Source organism: Ursus arctos, unplaced genomic scaffold, assembly GCF_023065955.2.
Source record: "Ursus arctos isolate Adak ecotype North America unplaced genomic scaffold, UrsArc2.0 scaffold_12, whole genome shotgun sequence".
NCBI classification, from domain to species: Eukaryota; Metazoa; Chordata; class Mammalia; order Carnivora; family Ursidae; genus Ursus; species Ursus arctos.
In genome coordinates, this window is record NW_026622786.1 from 62,386,365 (window position 1) to 62,395,641 (window position 9,277).

Below are 9,277 nucleotides of genomic sequence, written 5' to 3' on the forward strand. Positions count from 1 at the left end.
ACCCGGCATGAGGGGCGGGGCCGGGCTGGAGGCGGGGCGGGCCCTGGGCAGGAGACCTGAGGGCCGAGGGCCCGGATCCAGGAGAGGTGGGGACTGCGCGTGCGTGCTCGTGCGGGGGCGGGTCCCCTGGGTCCTGCAAGCCCCTGGGATTGAGCTGAGTGGGGGAGGGTAGATGGTGCGCGCTCAGGCACTTGCTTGGGGAAAGGCTCTAGGGTGGGGCTGCGCCGCTCAACCCGCCAAGTAAAGGGGAGCGCGGGGGCGGGGCTTGCGGGAGAGGTGGGGCAAAGAACCAGGAGTCGAGAGGTGCGCGCGCTTCGGGGGCGGAGCTGAGGGGCGGGCGGGGCCCGCGGGCGGGGAGGAGTGAAGAGCCGGGAGTCGGGATAGGCGCAGGCCCGGGGGGCTGGGCTGAGGGCCGGGAGGGGCTGCGCGGGGCGGGGCCGGCGGGTGGGGTGAAGTGAAAAGCCTGAGCGGAGAGGTGCGCGCCCCCAAGGAACTCCTCGAAGGCCGGGGGAGGGGGCGGGGCTAGGGTCCAGGGCACGCTGCGCGCGGAGGGGCGGAGCGGAGCGAAAGGGAGAGCCCAATCCCGGAAGATCCGCGCGCGTGGAGCTAACGGGAGGCGCAGGCGAGCGGGGTGATGGGGTGACGGGGTGGCGGGGTGGTGGGACGGTGGGGCGAGGCGGATTGGGCCTGCGCCGGGGGGCGGGGGGGCGGAGGGGAGCCTGGCAGGACGACGGAGCGGGGAGCTGGTGGAGAGGGTTGTGAGGAGGCGGACGGCGGGAGGGCGCTGAGGGGGCGGCTCGTGAGGGGACAGGAGTGGGGGAACTCTGACGCAGATCTGTTTTCTCCCCTCAGCCCTGGAGACGCCAGTGCCAGTCCACGAACTTTTTTGAGCCCTGAAATAATGTTTTCACTCCCGAAAGGGAAAAACAATTGCAAATTGAAATTAATAAGTCTACCAAACTAACCTTTCAACTGCTACATAACCCATATATTATGAAGTATAGTTACTGTAGGATGTGGGTTCACTTAATGCATTTTATGTAATTTGGGGTGGGGAATCCACAAGCTTGAGTGCTTAGAACTGTCGGAGGTGTTGAAATGAATGGCTTTGGACCGAGAAGGGTTTGGGATGGAGGCGAGGACGTGGTGTCAGAGCTGGTTTGCCCTCCTAGTGAGATACCAAGCCGTAGGCCCTGGCCCTGGGAGACAGAGGGTGGCCGTTTTCTAATTTACACAAAAGTTCCCCATCAGTCCTGTGGAGAGTAGCAAGTCAGGGATAGAGTGAAGTGCGGACTTGATCCCTCGAGATTTTCGGAAGAGGCATGTGACCTGGAGATGAAAGGGTTGCTCATTGGCCCCGGGACAGGGAAGTCCAGGGTCAGGGACCTTGAAAAATGCAGAGGAGGGCACCCCAGAGTGCACCCCCTTTAGTAATCTAGGCCCTGAGGGAATACGTGTGTGTTTATTTAGAAAAAGTTATTCTAGGGTGAGGGGTTAGACTACCACGCAAACCTGCACTTTGGAGTTGTGGAAGCAACATTTCTTTGTGGGTTTCTTTGCGGCTGGTTTGCCTCTTTCTCATTAACCACAACCAAGGAACCTTAAAGAGAACTCAACTTCTGCTATTAAATAATTACACCCAACACAGGGAATAGGAAAGATACTGATGTATAGAGGAGGTGTGAAATGAGTTTTGTGTTAAAGTACATGTTGGCTTACCTCAGACAATTTAGATAAGAATGTGAGGCAAGGAAAGAACTGAACATATAGAAAGTATCTTCTTTTCCTTATTCTTATACCACACATCAATGCTAGATATTTTTCCCTAAAATATAACTTATTAAAAGCAAGTTCTTTCCCTAAGTTTCCAACCCCCACATTTGCACCCCCAAATATATTACCATAGGGTTTTTCCACCTCTGTATTCACATTTTGGGCTAAATAATTATTTGTTGTGGGGGATTGTCCTGTGCATGGGGATATTTAAAAGCCTCCTGAAATGCCCACTAGATGCCAATAACATCACACCCCTCCCCCCAAGTTGTGATAGCCAAACTGTCAAAATTGTCAAATGTTCCTTGGGGGCAAAATCACCCCCAGTCATGTTGAAAACCACAGGACAGAACCCATTGTGTTTAACTTGGCTTCTAAGATCCTTCATTATCTGTTTTCAATCTGTCTTTCCTAGAACTTGATCCAGTCTAAAAGAACCACCAATGCAGGAATCCTTTCTTTAATTTTCTCCATAAATCATCACCTACTGTTCTTGGACACTTTCAGGGATGGAAGAGTCTTTTTACTTTGCCACTAAATTCTTTTATCTGTGATGTCTTTCTGCTTAAAATTTGTATTTGTTGAGTCCAGTTCTCCCTCTTGGAATTGCAAAAGAAAAATTCTAATCCTTTTTCCATTTTTGAACACTTGTGATATTAATCACATTTCTCTCTTTTGAAATATTTCAGCTAATTCTTTGAACTTTCTCCATGTGATGATTTAAAGATCATCATGAACTTTTTATTTTCCTCTGACAATTTCAAACCTGACAATGTCCTACTTAATATGTACTACCCAGAACTGATGCAGTATGTGGATGTAGATCACTCTATTAGCACATAACATTATAATATTAGCTGCATGCTTGTCCATCTTCCTTGACTCCAAGCTTGAAGGCGAGAACTAAGTCTTAATCACCATTTTGTCTTAGGTTGTAGTCATCTTTGCATTACTAGCAAGCACAGTGCCTGGTCCTTAGTTGGTATCTAAAAAAAAAAAAAGTTTTTAAGATTTTATTTATTTATTTATTTATTTATTTATTTGAGAGAGGGAGAGAGAGCACAAGCAGGGGAAACAGCAGAAGGAGAGGGAGAAGCCTCCCCGCTGAGCAGGGAGCCTGATGTAGGACTCCATCCCAGGACCCTGGGATCATGACCTGAGCCAAAGGCAGATGCTTAACCGACTGAGCCATCCAGGTGCCCCTATATCTAAAAATTTTGATGGGTGTATTTCCTCCTTAACTCTGTTAATATAATCTAAGATTGTATTCCTTTACCTTTGGGTGAAAATACAGCACACTCTTGCCTGATAGCATGACTTTGTAATGAACCAAACCTGTATGTTTTATACCTTTAGTTCAAGGGTCAGCAAACTTTTTCTGTAAAGGGCCAGATAATAAATATTTTAGACTTTATGAGCCTAGTAGTCTCTATCGCAGCTACTATGTCACTGTAACACAAAAGTAGCCATTGACAATGTATAAATGGATGACCATGGCCAGTTCCAATAAAACTATTCATGGATACTGAAGTATGGATTTCATATAATTTCATATAATCTTCATGTGTCGCAGAAAATTTTAATTTAAAAAAGTATTTTAAAAGAAAAGACATTCTGGGGCGCCTGGGTGGCTCAGTCGTTAAGCATCTGCCTTCGGCTCAGGGCGTGGTCCCGGAGTTCTGGGATCAAGCCCCACATCAGGCTTCTCCGCTGGGAACCTGCTTCTTCCTCTCCCACTCCCCCTGCTCGTGTTCCCTCTCTCACTGGCGCTCTCTCTCTCTGTCAAATAAATAAATAAATAAATAAATAAATGACGTTCTTAACTCATGGGCCATACAAAAACAGGTGGCAAGCTAGATTTAGCTCATAAACAGTAGTTTGCTAACCCCAGTCAAGACCAGTCCTTGTGTGACTGACTTTTTAAGCCTGAGTATAGGCTTTTATTGCTATCCTTATTAAATATATTATTCATCATATCCCATCTTTCTTTCTTGCTCAGATCTTTTTGTGTGCTAATTCTGTCATCTAGCATATTAGCTGACATCCCAGCTTTGTGTCATCTGCAAAATTGAAAGAATACTTTTTCTGTCTTTAATTAATAAAAATATCAAATGGCATAAGGACAGAGGTCTTCCACAGCTCATTTGTTCCATTAATCATCGTTCTCTGAGCATAGCCATTCAAAGGGTTATAAAAATTTACCTAAATTACTGCCTGTCACCCAACCTACATTTCTCCATCTGGTCCATATGGAATCATGAGAAGTTTTATCTGAAGTTTTGAAATATTCAGATCATGTCCCTAATTGGTACTAACTCTATCAAACAAGCAAAAAGAAATGTATAGGTTTGGTATAACCTTTGTGAACTAATGCTACTGCTGCTTTCTATTGTACTCATACTCTCTTGTTTTCATTTTCAGGGCTATCATTTTAATAATGAAATTTAATAGTTTTAGAATTTTGTTGAGAATTGACATCCAAGTTCATCAATCTGTATTTCTAGGAATTTACCGTCTTTCTTCAGACTAAGTGCTAACAATGTTCATCTAACACTAGTTCTCTTGTGTTATACTCTCTAATAGTATTAAATGCAAGAAAAAAGCCGAGAAAAGAGGCACAAATAGAAAATGTTAGAACACATGCCTTTTTTCTTGACCAGTCTTACCAATAAAAAATGAACTTTATGTTAATAAATACAAAAATTAAGAAGAAATAGGTAACATTTCTACAAAATATAAATTTCAAAATTGACTCAAGGTGGTTTGGAAAACCTGAAAAGAACAGTTGAATTTGAAATAGTAAAAAAAAAAAAAATCTACTTACAAAGATTTTACCAGGCTTACAGGATCAAATAACCTCTGTCTTATATGAATTGCTCCAACAACTAGAAAAGAAGGAAGCTCTAACTTATTTATGTTGGGAGTACAATCTCGATTATAAAACCAGATACGGGAGCACCTTGGTGGCTCAGTCTGTTGCGCATCCAACTCTTGATTTCTGCTCAGGTCATGATCTCAGGGTTGTGAGATCAAGACCCCTCATCGGCCCCGTGCTCAACTTGGAGTCTGCTTGTCTCTTTCCCTCTGCACCCTCTTCCCCATGCCTCTCTCTCTCTCTCTCTCAAATGAATAGATAAGTAAAACCTTAAACCAGATAGGGACTGAATAACAAAGAAAAATTATAAGCCAATCTTGCTTAGAAATATATTTGTAAAAATTCTAAATAAAATTTTAGCAAACTGAACCCAACAATGGATGAAAATGATAATATACCTTGGCCATGTAGGTAGAGTTTATGCTAGGAACTGGGGATACTATGACAATAGAAAATCTTGATTTATCACATTATCAACCTGTAGAAAAATCTACATGATCATCTTAGTAAATGTTAGATGAACATTTGATAAAATTCAGTGTTTATTTGTGGAAAAATAAAACCTAACACATAAAAAGAGAAGGAAATTTCTACACTTGATCTTAGCCAAAAGGCCGAGAAGCGATAGAGACGGAAATTTCTATAATCTGATGAACAGTGTCTAATAAAACCTTCAGTGAACATCACATTTAATGGTGAAATGTTAAAAATATTCCTTGTATAGTAAAGAATAAGACTTTATTATTACTATTATTATTTTACTTTTCAAAGATTTATTTATTAGAGAGAGAGAGCGTGTGCACGCTCACACAAACGCACACACGAGCATGAGCTGGGGAAGGGGCAGAGTGAGAAGGAGAAGCAGGCTTCCCGCTGACCAGGGAGCTGGATGCCCGACTGGATCCCAGGACCCCGGGATCATGATGCGAGCCAAAGGCAGACGCTTAACTGATTGAACCACCCAGGCGCCTCAAGAATAAGACTTTTTAAAAATAATATTTTTTAAAATATCCCATTTACAATAGCAATAGAAACCTCAAGACATCTAAAAATCCAACAAAAGAGGTGAAGATATGTTTGGAGAAAACTAGAGAATAATTTCAGGACTTAAATCTAAAATGAATGAAGAGATATGAAGATAAATGAATAAATGAAGATCCATGTATTTGAAGACTCATTATTATAAACATGATATTCTCTTCAAATTAATCTATAAATGGAATTGAATTACAAGCAACATCTCAAAAATTTTTTTCTGTACCTTAAAAATCTTTCTAATAATTAAGGTACAAAGCATAGAATTTTGAAAATTAAGTAGAGGAATTTACTTAATCAGATATTAAGACATTCTATCCTTTTATGATCAGTCTACCGTTATATTTACAGTGTGTCTCCTGAAAAGAGGATCTGCTGGGTTTATTTAAATTCAGTCTGAAAACGTAGTGTTTAGTTTTATTAACATTTAGTGGAATAATGTATTTGTGTTTAAAACTATCTTCTTGCCATTTATTTTCTATTTGTCTTTATTCTTCTCCTCCTTTTTGGCCTTCTTTCAGATTTATTAGGTATTTTTATGATATTCCATTTCTTCTTTTCTGTTGGCCTTCTTTCTCCTTTCTTTTTGTTTTATGGCTTTTAGTGGTGAATTTATTCTAATCCTAGGATTACAACATGCATCCTTAACATCCTAGTCTACTTTGAATTAATAGTATATCACTTAATGTTCAACATAAGAACTTTATAAAAGGACTCTACAAAAAGTACAATCTCATTTGTCTTTCTTTTGCTTTTTGTATTATTGTATTTATTATTTCTACATCTATTAAATCCCTACCATTCATTGCCATTTTTAAAATAGTCTTTTATGTTACCAATGTATGTACTATTTTCAGTGCTCTACTTTTCCACATATCCAGGATTAAACCTGCAATCATTTCCTTTCAGCCTGTAGAACTTCAATATTTTTTAGAGTGTGTGTTTACTGATAACAAACACTTTCAGCTTTTGTTCGCCTGAAAATGTCTTTATTTTGCTTTCACTTTCAAAGGATATTTTTGCTGGGTGTAGAATTCTATATTTTGTCTGTTAGCGCTTTAAAGATGTCATTCCACTGTCTTTTGGCTTACATTGTTTCTGATGAGAGGACAATTTTTATTCTTGTTCTCCTAAATGTAATGTGTTTTTTACTTTGACTACTTTTAATTTTTTATCTTTTCTTTAATTTTCGGCGATTGACTAAGATGTGTCTAAGTGGGGTTTTCTTTGTAGTGTTTATCCAGCTTAGGGTTCAAGAGCTTCTTGGATCTTGGGTTTATGTCTTTCATAAATTTTGGAAAAATTTCAGCTATATCTGTTCAGATTTTTCTCCTAAGCTCTTCTCCTTATGTATTACATGTATTGCATGTGTTTCTGAATAGTTTGATAGTGTTTCATAGGTATCTGATGCTCTGTTCTGCTACTTTCATTTTTTCTCTGTATTTCATTTTGGATCATTTCTGTTGACCTATGTTTAAGTTCACTGACCCATTCTTATGTTGAGTCCAGTCTGATGCTAAACCCATCTAATGAATTCTTTATTTGAGATACTATACTTTTCAGTTCTGGAATTTTCATTTTGTTCTTTTTTAGGGTTCCATTTCTCTGCTAAAATTCCCTTTCTATTCACCCATTTTGTCCATCTTTTCACTAAATTATCTAACAGATTCATAGTAGCTATCTTTGCTAATTCCAATACTTGGGTCATCTATAGATCTGAAGTGATTTTATACGTTGGATGTTGTGTTTAGAAGAATAATAGACACTGAAGTAGATAATGCCTTTTCTCAGAGACAACACACCATTTTCTTTGCCCCACCGCCTGAATAAGGGACATATCACTTCAGTCCACCTAGGGATCAAACTGAGTTATAGCTTTATTTAAATAGTTTCAGTTTACCTCTGATTTCAGATATTTGGGAGTGAGATCAGTTCCCTCCATCAGGGCTTTGGGATCTAAGTACCCAAGAGCGCAGAAATCTTTCTTTGCTTTTCAGTTCATACACCCAGTTTCCTATGAAGCTCCACTTAGGGGATGGTTTCTTTGGTCTTATTAGGTGTTGAGATGGTTTGGGGCTGGGTTGTAATTTTACTTTACTTAGTTGCACCTTAACTCTGTGACACAGCAATATGGCTAAGTCTCAAAACACGATGATGAAAGAAACTAGATACAAATAAGTACAAGCTGTATGATTCTATATATATAAGTTTCAGGCAAAATTAATCTGTTAGAAATAAGGACCATGCTTTTCTTGGGAAGGAGGGAGGGAAGTGATTGGGAGGGGGCATGCAGAGGGCTTCTCAAGTGCTGGTAATACTCGATTTCTTTACCCTGGGCGGTGATTACCTGGGTGTGTTAACTTTGTGAAAATTTATTGCTCTATATACTTCTGATTTGTGTTCTCTTCTTTATGTATGTTATAGTTTAGTAATTAAAAAAAAGTGCGTGCGGTGGGAAAATATACAAAAAACCCCAGAGAAGTCAAGCTACAGAGTAGGAGAAGATATTTACAACACATATAACAAAGGATTTGTATCCAGAATGTTTTATTTTTAAAAATTCCTACAAATCAAAAAGAAAACGACAACAAAATTTTTAAAAAGCACCCCAATAGCAAAATGAGCAAAGGATGAGGAAAATCAAATAACAGAAAAAGAGGCCTGAATGGCTCATAGTTCTATGAAACAGTATTCAACCTCACTAATAATCATGGAAATACAAATTATAACCTTACTGGGATACCATTTCACATTCATTTGGGCTAAAGCCAAAATATCTAATAATACCAAGTTGGTGAGAATTTGAGGAAACAGAAACTCTCAAACACTGCAGATAGTAGTGTAAATTGTTAAAATTTCTAGATCAAATTGATCAATTACTGACTTGAAGATATGCTGATTCTAAGTTTCTACAATTTTATTTCTGTAAAGAAGGATACTCTTATCATAAAGACTTTCACCCACATATGCTAAGGATATATACAAAAAGATACACACTTCAAATTTATTTATAATAGCAAAAAATTAGAAACACCTAAATATTCATCATTAGAGAAATGGAGAAATACCTGATAGCAGTTAAAGTGAATAAAGTAGATTTGCATGCATCAACATGATAAAAACTTGAAAACATAATACTGAATGAAAAAAGCAAGTAGTATAAGGGTATATATACTGAGAAAGCATCTAAGTTTTAAAAGGACAGCACATATTGTTTATGGATATGTATATGATAAAAGTATAAAATATAGTAAGGAGAGATATTCATCAACTTCGGAATAGCTATTACCTCTGGACAAGGAAGGAAATGGGCAAAAATGTTAACATTTATTAAATCTAGGCAGTGGGTACATAGTTGTTTAATATATATGATAATCTCTGTACTTGTTGATTATTTATTTGAAATAGTTTCATTTTTTTAAAAGTCAGCCGGAGGCCAGGGTATGAAGGGTATTGGAAGCCTTCCTCCTTTTTCCAAACACTTTTTGTCTTTTAATTCTTTATAGATACAGCTTTCACGGTCACTTTGCATCTATATATTGGTTTGTGCCCTGTCACCACCAGATCAAGGAGGAGGGTGAGTAAAATCTGATA

The 9,277-nt window shown here is 39.2% G+C and overlaps 1 protein-coding gene and 1 pseudogene across 9 annotated transcripts in view; one reads left to right on the forward strand and one right to left on the reverse strand.

Annotated features, from left to right (window-relative positions):
- Positions 1-20: 20 nt before the first annotated feature.
- Positions 21-9,277, forward strand: part of IFT25 (intraflagellar transport 25) — a 79,372-nt gene continuing 70,115 nt past the window's right edge. For 2 of the 9 annotated variants that reach the window (XM_057310647.1, XM_057310646.1), the window contains exons 1-2: positions 27-86; positions 9,190-9,260. The gene's annotated coding sequence lies outside the window, so the exon portion shown is untranslated. The other 7 variants (XM_057310645.1, XM_044383854.3, XM_026498044.4 and 4 more) reach the window with 6 other exon arrangements.
- LOC125282912 (U2 spliceosomal RNA) lies at positions 5,141-5,274 on the reverse strand (annotated as a pseudogene).